This window comes from Suricata suricatta, chromosome 7 (genome assembly GCF_006229205.1).
Source record: "Suricata suricatta isolate VVHF042 chromosome 7, meerkat_22Aug2017_6uvM2_HiC, whole genome shotgun sequence".
NCBI classification, from domain to species: domain Eukaryota; kingdom Metazoa; phylum Chordata; class Mammalia; order Carnivora; family Herpestidae; genus Suricata; species Suricata suricatta.
This window is the reverse complement of record NC_043706.1, coordinates 133,513,878-133,527,170: the sequence shown is the minus strand read 5'-3', so window position 1 is coordinate 133,527,170 and position 13,293 is coordinate 133,513,878.

Below are 13,293 nucleotides of genomic sequence, written 5' to 3'. Positions count from 1 at the left end.
CCAGGACAGAGCCTCTGCGCCTCATTCTAGCTTTTTATTTTCTTACATAGCAAGCTCTTTGCTTAGTAAGAACTTAACAAATGTCTCTAGAAGGACCGAGATGCAGAGAGCGCAGGATACCAGCTTCCACAGGGGGGACCAGGAAGCCAGGCTCGGAGGGACGAGCACACGCTCTTTTTTTAATTTTTTTTTGAGAGAGAGAGAGAGATCACGAGTGGGAGAAGGGCAGAAAGAGAGAGAGACACACATAGAAATGGAAGGAGGCTCCAGGCTCTGAGCTGTCAGCACAGAGCTGGATGTGGGGCTTGAACTCAAGAACTGTGAGATCACGACCTGAGCCTAAGTCGAAGCCTAAACGACTGAACCACCCAGGCGCCCTGAGCACATGCTCTTCATGGGACATCAAGGTTCCATGAGATGTTTGCCTAACCTAGTCACTTTCAAGTCTTGTCTTTGTTCTAGAAAGTCAAAATGTCAATTTGCCATATGATTGAACAATATTTGTGGGGTTCGAGTCCAGATTCCAAATCAAAAGCTAACGGGCATCCTGAGGCTCCTGGCGTTTATTTGAGCAACACAGACCCTGACCTGCCAGGTGACATGAGCCATGAGCATGTCTGGGACTAAACACCAGGCACTCTCTCATTAAACCAATATTCCCGGGATCTCAGTACACACTGCCTGACAGGCAGGAAACCTGAAAACAATATACAAAAAAAACCCCTGCAAAGTTGAAATTACTGTTTAATAAAATGCAAACAAGACGCCTTGTCACCTTTTTTTGTTAGAATATAGCAGTCATAAAGATTTTACTGTATTTTAAAAAATAATACGCAAGTATAGATGCTCCCTCTTCGTAGGACTTCTCAAGAATGGGGGAGGGGGGTTGAGAGATCACATGTGCCCTTAAAGGAGCTACTCACAAATAATTGCAAAAGCTGAAATACGAAAACCTTTAAAATACCTTTGCACAAAAAAATATTTAATGAGGCATGTGGGTGCATTCTCCTCTGTTCGATGGGATATGAGCCGAGACCCTTCAAAATAAAACTATGGGCGTCCCAAGCCTTGAAGCAGCCCCGAGGACAGGAGAGCATGAGTGTGGCTTGTGTTCTGAAAGCCAGCGGGTATGTGGAAGGGAAGGGTGGAGAGAGCCCAGGCCTGCGTGGGTCTAGCTTAGGAATCCGAGCTTTATTCTCAAGGGCAATGGAGCAGGTGTGTGGGTGTCTGTGTGTGTGATGTGTATTTGTACCACGAGATTCACATTCTGGAAGGTTCCACTGTGGTGTGGAAAGGAAGCTGAAGGAGGCCTGTGAAGAAGGTATTGTAATAATGCAGGAGAGAGAGGATGGTCGTTTGGATTCGCAAACATGATGAACATAAGCGGGGGAGCACAGATTTAAGGTCTTTCCTAAGCACACTTGGGCTCGAGCTTAGACCCTTATATGGAATTCTGTTTTATACTGTAAGATATCCCAGAATATTTCATGTTATCCTCAGGGCTAGCACGAAGGCGCTGGCACAGCCCAAGGAAAAAAGAAAATTACATCAGGACATAATCAGGCTTGGGATTATAGTGCGCAGTGGGTTGGATGGTGGCCCCCAAAATATATGTTCATGTCCTACCCTCCGAAACCCGTGAACGTGACCTTATTTGGAAAAAGGGCCTTTGCAGGTGTGCTTGCAGATTTCTAGATAGAATCACCCTGGAGTATCTGGGTGGGCTCTAAGTCTAACGACAGGTGTCTTTATATGAGAGAAGGGGAAGAGACACAGAAGAAGAGGGGGTGGCTGGTGAGGACATGTGGGGGGGGCGCCCTGGGAAACGGACACATGGCGCAAGACAAGGAGAGAGATGCTCCGGGGGTGCCCCGGACTCCGTCATCCACACTTATCCCTCACATACCAGAGGCCCCCCAACATGAGGCCGGGCACCGTGACTGGTGTTCCCAGGCTCCAGATGAGCCTCTCCTACCCGTGGAGAACTCGCTCCATGGCCCTTTGAAGCAAAGGCGCTAGGGCAGGGAGCGCAGGGCCTTTGAATGGAGGAAGGGAACAGATCCTGTCTTAGGGAAAAATGTGAGAGAAGAGCAGTAGGGAGGGAGGGATTGGAGAGGTCAAGAACACCCACAAAGCCCTAGACCAGCTTGAAGGAGATGCTTTCCCAGATCTGAAATGGAATGTCCTTAACCTGTCCATCTCCCCAGTACCTTCTCCTCCAGCCCACCGGGCTTCTAAAACCTGGCATAGGGCTCCTGGCTCCTCCATATGATCCTTGTTCTTGCCACCTGGGGTGGGATGGTCTGTGCTGGGGCTGCTGGGCACGTTGTACAGGTTGCACACTGCACAAATGCACCTGCGAAGGGGTGAGCAGGAGCTGAACTCCAGCAGTGCTCCTCTTGCCATGCCCTGAGCCTTAGGAGCAAAGAGGGCCCCTTTTGTCATTTGCAGAGAGGCATAGGCTGTGCTAGCAGCAGCCTCGCCCTCTCTGGGGTCAGCCTGACCTTGCTTCCAGCACCAGAGCCTCAATGGTCTCCTGTGGGTCTCCCGCAACAGTAGCACCAAATTCTCCGCCTTCATGATGAAACCCTGTCCCCCAGAGCGGTCTGTCTCTCCCGTCTCCTTCCTCCCATGTCCTTTCCTGCCAAAGTCAGCTCTTGTGCCCAATGCTGCCCGGGCAGGGGGGACAGCTTCAGATCGACACCCGTATCCTGTCTAATACTATTTCCTGGAGCATGGAATGCCGCACACCCTTGTCACAAGAGAGCTGTGACATCAGGCCAGGTCCGTAGGCATGTCAAACAACCAAGTGCACACCAACGACATTTTCCAGGCTTTGCCACATGGGGAGCTCCGCCAGACCAGCTTAACTAGAGAGTTTTATAATAAAAAAAGAATTAACCGGTTTATTCTTAGCTGTTTTGGAATAACACGGGACTAGTCACCTTTTATTCTATAAACATCTGTGCTTATTAGAATCATTTATACCAAGAATGTGTCCTTTCCTTACTCAGGTAATTATGAAACAAACCAAGAAAACTTTGAGGTCAGTCCTATGACCCGGCAGCCAATGTGAAAAGGTCAACAAAAGGCGGTCGTTCAAGATCTTGAATTTTCATCCGAGACTCGGGACTTGAATGATCAGGCGCAACTCCCTCCTTCCTAACAACATAGACTGTCGTTTAAGGTGACATGACGTCACAGTGCAGAAGGCGTCAACCCAACACAGGTGGGGTGCGTTAGACGCGGAAGCTGCTCTCAGTCCTGTCATTCCGTCCTCAAAACGAACCCATTAAGTGGGCACAGCTGTCCCCGTCTTACAGCTGGACGCCAAGGCGTAAGGAGGCGAAGGCTGAATGCCAGCTGAGATGTTCACTCCAGGCACGTTGGTTGCCTCCATAGCCTGAGCCGCTCAGCACTAGACCGGACCCTTTCCTGGGGAGAGTGGGGTCCCTCCAAGCCTTCCCATAAAGGGCTCCCCGGGGATCCCGCTAAGTCCTGCCACTTACAGCTCAGCCACAAGGGTGCCCTGTGTGGTCACGTTTTCTCTTTCATTGTTAAGGGGCTCCTGGCGTTGTGAGGGCTACATAGAGATGGTTGTCAAGCTCCTTCATCCTGCCCAACCTCGACCAATGAGCCTACGAGAAAGCTAAATTACATAAGAAAAAGAAAATACATTCTTCTTCATTTAGGCCTTTGCCTAATGCTCTAGACAATGTTTATGGCCACCCCCCACCCCCAAATCATAAATTCAATATCTCATCCCCAGTGGGATGCTATTCGGAAGCCTTTGGGAGGTGGTCAGGCTGTGAGGACGGTGCCCTCACGAATGACATTAGCGCCTTTATAATAAAGGGACTCCAGAGAGCTACCTGCCTTGTCCCTTCCCCCCAGGTAGGGGGACGCAGTGGGAAGATGGCCCTTACCAGACACCAAATTGGCCAGCGCCTTGATCTTGGATTTCCCAGACTCCAGAGCTGGGAGGAAGGCAGGTCTGTCTACCGCAGTCTACCTCCTTCCAGGCGCCTTCAGGGCACACCGCGTCCGCAGCCCAAGGGAACCGGGAACTGCATTCTGTGTCCCGCCCACTGTCTGATGTGGGCTGCGATCCAGGCCGGATTAGTTGAACCTGGGCTCAAACAGCCCCAGCCCACCCCTTCAGACATGCAGTGAAGCTGGGGGCGGGGGGCCGGGCCGCAGCACAGAGCGGCCCCCTGAGCTCTGCCCCACCGTGCTCCTCCCCACCCCGGTGGCTTTCAAGCTTCCTTCATAGGAGTTTCCTTAATCAAATTGGTTCTTAAGTATTGGAGGATTACCAAGCTCTCTGCAACGCCGATGCAAAGCTCTGGGCCTTGCCAAAGACACATTTCAATATGCCTAAGATCTTGCATAAAGCTCAGCGTGTTCACAGCTAGGAACCCCTGGGGTTCAGGTGCCTTTCGCCTCTGACCCTCACCTTTCCAGGGCTCCACCATGAGGGAAGGCACACCATTTGCCTCCCCTCCCCTCCTCTGCACAAGACCGCCCCCCAGGGGTACACTAGGCAGGATGAGACTGACTTTCTCTTCTCCCCCAAAGTGTCTGCGTGCAGGAAGCACCTTCGTCCCCACAGACATTGTGTTTGTGGGGTTTGTTTTTTGAGACGGAGAGCGAGTGAGGGGCAGAGGGAGAGGATAGAGAGAATCTCAAGCAGGATCCCGACCCAGGGCTCCATCTCACAACCCTGGGATCATGACCTGAGCTGAAATCAAGAGTCAGACGCTCAACCAAACCACACAGGTGCCCCAGGTCTTCTTTGAAGTGAAGTTTTGCTTATTTCAGATGAATGCAAGGCAATAAATAACTAGAGAGACTTATGACATTAAAAATACAATCAGGTGTCGGACTCTAATGGGTGACGACCTAGGATAGGTGAAGAGTGGGGAGGCCGTGACAGCACCACCCTGTCCTGACGGTTGTGCCTGGGGGCTGTGGCCAGGGGCCATCAGCAAATGTGCCATCAACTCAGGGGGTCAAGCCTGCCTCTCAGAAGTGTCCACTTCCCAGATTTCCCCAGATTGATCTGCCAGACAGATCCTGTTCCCAGAGCCCTGGGCAGACTCCCTCTATCCTGGGAAAACACATGAACACAAAAGCCTTATCTCCGAGTCTAAGGTTATATCATTCTTTCCAGTAGGCTAGCAATTGCTGAACAATTCAGTGGTGGGGCTGGGGGCGGGGGAGTCTCCCGTGAGGCAGGGAGCCTGGCTCCGGTCCCTCCCTTTTTCACCCTCATTAAGCTGACATCACTTCATCATCCGCAGTGTGTGTCCAAGTCTTGGGAACGATTAAACTTGATTCTACCCTGGGGATAAATCACGCCAGCCACCACTTCCTGTGCCAAGGGCATTCCAGGCACTGTCATTAATCAGTTAGTGTAAACGGTATTTTCACGAGAGCTGCCCGGGTGATTATCTTCACTCTACAGATGAGGAAACCGGGGTCCGGCAAGGTTACATAACGCGCCCCCCTCACGCAGCTACCAGGAGGCAGGGCTAGGCCTCAGGCCCAGGCTTACCAGTCTTCCCTTCCTTTCCTCTGGCCCAGCAGCTCCCAGACTCAGTCCGCACATGCACAGTAGGATCCCACCACCCCCCGGCAGGGGGCAGGGATCTTTTAAAACTCCCAACACCCGGGACACGCCCAGAAATCGCAATCTTCAGGGAAGGGACACAGGCTGCGGTATTGTTTCGAAGCTGGCCACGTGATTCTAATGGGCGAGCCACCTGGGGAGCCGCCTTGACGGGTTTGGAAGTGCCCTCAGCTGCAAACACTCCCCAAATAAGCCAAGTGCAAATCAAGAGAAGGGAATGAAAAGGAAGCAAATTGAAGAAGAGCCAAGAGTGGCTGAAGAGATGCAGGTGGATGAAGGAATCTGGTTTCTCTCTGGGCAATGGAAGGAACCTGGTGAGAAGTGACGTCGCTGATAGTGACGTTGCTGATGCGAGAGGAGATAACTCAAATGGGGTCCTGGTTTCTAGCAAGTTCTTGGGGTTTTTTAAAATGTTTATTTATTTTTGAGAGAGAGAGAATGAGCAAGGAGGGGCAGAGAGAGAGAGGACAGAGGATCTAAGTGGGCTCCCTGATGGGGGGCTCAAACTCACCAACCATGAGATGGTGACCTGAGTTGAAATTGGACATTGAACTAACAAGCCCCCCAGGCGCCCCAGCAACTCAGTTTTAAGAAACGAACTGAAATAGACTGAGCACAGCTCTCCTAGTAGGTGGGATTTCTTTCTGCCCCGCTCTTGGGGGGAGAGTGACTTTCTTTGGTGCCAATTTATAATATAATATTATGCACCAGGCTCTGGGCTGGCACTGCCCACACTTGCCAGACCGGTCCTGGCACGTGAGCCTTCTGATGGCCCTTTTGCAACAGCAAAGACTGGTAGCGTTATATCCAGAAGAGCACTTTTAGTGCATTTATGAAACATATTCAAATTCCTTACACACTGGAAGTTTGTTGAAGAAGCCTCAGTCATCGACGCTGCTAGGAGTGAGAGTTTATTGGGATGTTATCTTGTGGAACCTTAATTTGCAAAGTTTGATTGTCAATATACTGAGGGGTTACTGCTTTGAGTTGGACTCTAAAATTTTGGCCACGTGCAACATTACTGCCATGTCTTGGCTGAGGTCCCAGAAAGGATAATTTGCCAGTGGTCATTCACTTGCTCTAGTTAATACTTTGCTTTATTTTAAGTAACACGTATTGCCTGCAAAGGCCTAGTGTTGATCACTGAATGAAATGCTAGAATTTCCAAAGCTTATCCAAAGTCTTCTCCTCCAGTTAGGTGAATTCCTGTACTTAGATCTGATGGATCTTTCTGCTTCAGATAAAAGATATGAGCCAATGATGAATGAAATCCACAACTTACTGGTTTTCTATTGGTTCTGTTTTCCTCTTTTGTACTGAATGGCCATATACGTAACCATGATATAACTAGACCAAAAACATGAAGTCAGCCTTACTTCTATGCATCTGTTTCCTGTGATTGGGATCTACGGAACCAACCTTGTCATTTGTGTGCTGCTAAGATGCACCCAGGAAATTTAGAGACAATGTGGGCCAAGAATGACTTTCTATGTATTTCTTCCCACTCTCTCATCATTGTCTATCCTTTTTCCAGTAAGTGTAGTGTATTTTTTTTTTCTTTTGAGAGAGAGAGTTCGTGAGTGTGAGCAGGGGAGGGGCAGAGAAAGAAGGAGAAAGAATCTTAAGCAGACTCCACACCCAGTAGAGTCCAATTCGGGGCTCCATCCCACAACCCTGGGATCAGGACCTGAGCCAAGATCAGGAGTCAGATGCTTAACCCACTAAGCTACCCAGGTGACCCAAGTGTAGTTTTTCTAAAAAAAAAAAAAAATTGAACAGATCTCCCAAGAAGTTCTGAATTTTAGTATTTGGAGAGTAGACATGGCATCCGGTCTTCTATTTAGAATGTTCCAAAGACTCGAAAGTCAAAGCCATCGTGCTTCAGAGGAGCTTTTCTTTCCGTCCGCTTACATTTGGAACTTGTCACATCTCATGTTGAATTTAGTGCAACCTTCACGGGTGGTGGGACTTGCTTCCTCACTAAAGTTCAGGGATCTAGAAAAGGGGTGGTGGTGGAATCTGCGAGGAGGAAGGCCCCCTGGGAGCATATTTGTGAAATCTTGGCCCAAGGAATGTTGCTGCTAGGCCACTGGAATTGGGTAAGTCCTTGGAAACACCGTACTTTTGAATAGGAGTGTGTGACTAAAGTACGTAAATATAAAAGATTCTGAAAACCAAATGAACAATAAACTTGTTACTGGCTAGAAAACAGGAAAAAAAAGAAGCTGTTTTCTACAGTGGAAAGTTGAGCTAATGACCTAGTCATTTTTAGGGAAACATGTGGTTTCTGTCTGCTGTGTGTCCTAATATGTGACACACCCCTGCCCTCCTTTGAATATGCAGATCCTATAATATGCACAGACATCGTTGTAATTCATCACCCCGCCTCTGATGTCAACACAGCGCCCGGCATTTAGTAAGTGCTACATAAGTTTGTGTTGGGTGAATGAAGGAATATTGGTATTTGAAGACAAAAGTACAACATTCTGATTAAAAAAAAAAAAAGCCAGAAGATGGGAAAGAAATGCCCCCCCCCCCCCGCAGGATGCGGGCCTTGACGGGGGCTGGTGCTCGCTTTCTGGGCGGGGAGCGCCCCAGCTCCCGTGGCAGAACCCCAGGCTGGCCTGTCCTTCCCGTGGTCTCCCCGGATGCTCACTACTTCCCTGTGAGCTGAGTGGGTTCTGGTCACTCTGCTGTTGCCTCCTGGCCCACGAAGTGTGTGTGCGCATGCGCGCGCTACCATCCACACCGGCAAAACCAAACTTACAACCTGGATGTTTCGGGCATAAGGGACTTCCTTTTCTTCATTAGCTTTTCTCCTTTCTCTGTCAGTAATAAGAGGATGGGAGTAACGTAATGAGAATGAGGGGGGTCCCCATGGATGTCTTTTGGCTCAGAGGACTCTGTACAGAGCTTGCTTGACATGGGGGTTGCTGGGGGTGGTACTTTTAAATATTAACTCAACTCTTCACGCAGAGTCCTCTAAAAGCATGTAAGACCAGAATTTGACTCAGACTTCATGAGACATTTTTTGAAAATCTTCTGATTTTTAAATCAGAAGTGATCACCCAAGCAAAATTTATAAACGGTGCATTCAAGTGCCTTCCCACTGTGCATACTGACAGACAGTCTTAGCCATCTGAAAGCCACATTTGTTTCTAGAAATATGGATCCTTTGGTGGATTTTAAATTTTGTATTAATATCGTACATAATATCTTCTTAGAAAGTATATCTGAGCACCATGTTTGAGCTTGTATCTTAAAATAGTTTAGTCTATGTATCTTCCTAGTTTATAATCTTCTTTTCCAAATGGTCGATAGTAAGAGTCATTTGATCTGTTTGTATATTTTTTGATTAAAAAATAATTTACTTTTGGAATAACACAAGAATGTATGAAAATTAGCTTCATTTTATTTCTTTACTGCTCACAGGTGGTCTTTTTCTATGAGATTTTAAAAAATGCTTTGGGGGCGCCTGGGTGGCTCAGTCGGTTAAGCACCCGACTTCAGCTCAGGTCATGATCTCATGGATGGAGCCCCGTATCGAGCTCTGTGCTGACAGCTCAGAGCCTGGAGCCTGCTTCGGATTCTGTGTCTCCCTCTCTCTCTGCCCTTTGCTCGGGCTCTCTCTTTGTCTCAAAAAATAAATAAACATTTAAAAAAATTAAAAATGCTTTGAAAGAGATGTGTATCTCAGAAGAAATAAGAGAAGTAAACATAAGGTTTCTCAGAGATACTAAAAGGCACAGTAAATACCTTTGAGACGATAAATAAGATCATGTCTGAGCACTTCAGTAGGCTCCCAGCCTGGTAATCTTTAAGTGACTCTCTGAAAGCCCCACTATAAAAATGATGTGATTTGATGCCCCCACAATAGTGCGGAATAGTCCCCTATTCTAAAAATTGGATCAAGAAATGTGGATTTAGGAAAATTACTAGTAATGAATGGAAAGAGGCTTTCTTCTAAAGCATCGAACTCATCCACTTTCTAACTGCTTGTATTCTTAAATCATTTAAGGGGCGCCTGGGTGGCTCAGTCGGTGAAGCCTCCGACTTCGGCTCAGGTCAGATCTCACATTCATGGGTTCGAGCCCCGCATCAGGCTCTGTGTTGACAGCTAGCTCAGAGCCTGGAGCCTGCTTCCGGTTCTGTGTCTCCTTCTCTCTCTGACCCTGCCCCTCTCATGCTCTGTCTCTCTCTGTATCAAAAATAAATAAAACATTAAATCATTTAAAACACAAATTGCTTTTGATAGAAGTAATCATCTGTGTGCAATTCCTGTGCAAAGACCATTCTGAAGCAGACGTTATGGGTTGTTCCTCCCCGCTCTGAAGAATTTATTAACCATGAAGGAGTTGCTTGAATCTGTCTTATCTGAATGAGATCTTGGTCTTAGAATTCAAGGAAGAGGCCAGCATTCACTTATTAACCAAACAACTCACATCAACGATTCTTTCTAATTGTGTAAACACCAAATAGCTTCAGTTTGTCAAAGTCACCTAATACTATTTTTAAGTCTAGTTCAAAAAATATATTTTTTACAGCTTTCCTTTGCTGCATGTAGAAGAAGGCAAGGAGGGAGGGTGGAGTGTTAAATATTCACGCTGATTCACAAAGAGCGCTGGTCCAGATGCTCAGGCAGACGGCGGTGGAGGCTTTGGAGAAGGGATTTCATCCAGGAAACAAAAGCACGAACCTCTGTCCTTGTTGCGGTGCCTCCTGGGCGGTTAAGGAGATGCCTTGATCGAACACCTCCAGCTAAGTGCTAAGATAGCGCATGAACTTGGTTCTGAAGGAACGGTCCTTTTTTTTTTTTTTTAAAGTTTGTTTGCTATCCTCCTCCTCCTCCCCCCACCCCATCCACAGAAGAGGACCGCAGAACCTTCTATTTATTTGTCTTTTTTCTCTACTTTAAGAGTTCCAAGTCCTTTTGTTTATATATGCACTAGAGTGTCCACAGGATTCCCCAAATCCAGGCTGCTCCCTTTGGGGGGAGCAGGTGGGGTGGGGGCAGGGAGTAGACACGTGGTATGTCTTCCAGGTGCACCTTTGGCCACAAAAGAACAGAAGGAAGGGGATCTTTGCTTATTTCCATATCAAATTTAGTGCCAAGCAAGGTCTAAGCTTTATGAATAGGCTCACATGTTTGGATTTCTTTGGAGTTAAAAATTCTTATACTAGAATATTGTGGAACACATAAAAATATACTCTACAACATTGGGCAGGGAGTCAAACAAAATAGATGTGATCGAAAAGCCTAAAGCTGTGGCTAAATTACCCACAGCCTTCTCCAATTTTCTACTTATTTACTTATTTACTAGAAAATATAATCAAAATATAATTCTATTATAATCAATGCAACAGAAAGCATAGTACAGTCAGAACTGAAGAAAGCAAAGGAGTAATATTCCCGAGGAGGAAGAACCTCCAAGCCGTGCTGTAGAATGCATAATCAAAATGATCTTGGCACTCATAAACAGCCCAGCCTTTCCACAAAGAATAACAAAGAGCGGTTGTTCAAATCTGCAAATCGACAGCAGTCCGGTGTAAGGACCCAAACCATGTATGCACCTCTCTGTCTAGAGAGACGGCGATATGGAGGGCTTGGCTGCTAGGCAAAGAGGAACCACGAAAGATGCGCTGAGCTCCAAGACAAAGTAAATGACTAACAACCAAAATGAGTTTTGATTTTTATTATGAATGTCCAAAGTGACAGCATACTGTGAAAGTGTTAGGTTCTCACTGGTTAAGTTTCAAGAGACCACAGACTACTGTATTCCAAGCACTTTAATTTGTGACAGAGCCAAAACAAATAAAAGAATGATAAAAATATTCTTTTAGGTGTAAAGAGTGCTCTTATTTGAGTTGTTGTTGTTGCTGCTGTTGTTGTTGCTTTTTCCCTGCAGGTACCGTGAACACTGATCATTTCCAGAATGCAAATCCTGGTCTGGCACTTGCAGCCAACTTTTATAATCTCTGCCTGAATAAGAAGCTAATAAGAAATGTACTTATAAAGTATGTTTATAATACGATGTAATATGCCCATTCATTGTCATTTCCTTCTTCTCCCACTAGGCTTTTCTTCTACCACCTGGGTACCCGCTGTTGGTAATAACGGGTCACGGAAGGCTGGACTGAGATACCCAGAACACTATATTGGGTCCTGGATTTCCTCAAAGCTGCACTGTTCTTTCAATGAAAGCGTAAGACTTTCAGTGTTTGAGAGTGTCCGAGGAGATCACTAATAATGGACTAAAGTCACCCGTCAAGAACTACAGTCTCCGCGTGTTGTGTTCACAAAAAAAGCCGTGGTTTACTAAAGCTATGGTTCTAATAATCTGTAGTTCCTACACAAGATGACTCCTCCCCCCACCCGGAAGGGCTTCCTTGCCATCTGCCCTCCGCATCACTGGTCCTGGATGACACTACAGCTGGAAGTTGTTGCCGTTTATATATTCCAATCAGTTCTGGTCCTGTGGAAGGTGCATATCGCTTACAGATGCAATACAGCTCATCTGAGTGCATCCTCAAAAAGAACAATTATGAACTGGAAACTCACAGAGTTTGTGTTTAAAATTTATAAAATTAAACCTGTTCCAACAGGTAATACAGGGAGGCATGCTTGCAACCTGTGGATTCAATCAGAAACAATGTCTGAGAGCACAGAGCCTTCTCAATAGGTAACGGCGGGTTCCTTTAAATGCTTCCTTAAACAAGATCCGATGTGATGCACATTAGAACTTTGAAGCACGTCTCATTTATTTCTACAAGGCCTGGGACACAGGAAGCTGCCAGAACGTCATTCATCATCTTGCCTGTTGACAAAAGGAACAATAACTGGTCATCACTGGTCAATGGAATAACTTTTTCCTAGTTTTTTTTTTTTCCAAGATAATGCCTAAGGAAGAGATGGTGTCAACACAACAGCAAATGTTTCAATGTTTAATGAATTTCTGTGCTTTATAACGCCATGTCTTCTTCCCAGGAGAGTATGCAGTATTCATCTCTCTCCTTGTGCTGGAATTGTTCAGGAGGGACCCCCTGTCCTGGAAGTGAGTATGCCCAGGCTCCAGACTCGATTCTGCTATTAAGTGTGTCACCTAACCTTGCTGGGCCTTCGTTTCTTCACATACAGACTAAGAAGACCTCAATGGGCAAGTTCTAAAAAGAAGGCCAATCCAACCACATGAATGGGTTCATGCGGCCCTGTCCCCAGAGCTCCATACAGACCACAACCAGGTATAAAAGGTCAGGCTTAAAAGAAGTCTCAAAGTATCTGTTAGTGTATGATGTCAATTAAATTCATAAGGTGATAATGTGATTAAGCTATATGGGTGTCAGCTTCTGAAAATATACATTTCCCCATCTTTTGCGGTCTTAAGATCTAAGAAATGTCTTTGGGGGGGCGGGAATCTGCTGGTTTTCTTAAATTAAGAAATAATTGTATAAAAGCTGAAAACCACATTGAAAAGTATAGCACAGAAGCCTCTGTAAGAACAGAATTTTATGGCCGGTGACATAAAATTCAACTAGTTGGAGGCGTTTAAGTAGTTATAACTGGTCAGTTTACCAGGGCAACCGTCGCAGAGGTGGGCTCTTGATGCAGGAAGTCTAACCCTAAAACTGATGCTTTCAACCACTATGCCAAGTTGCCTCACCAT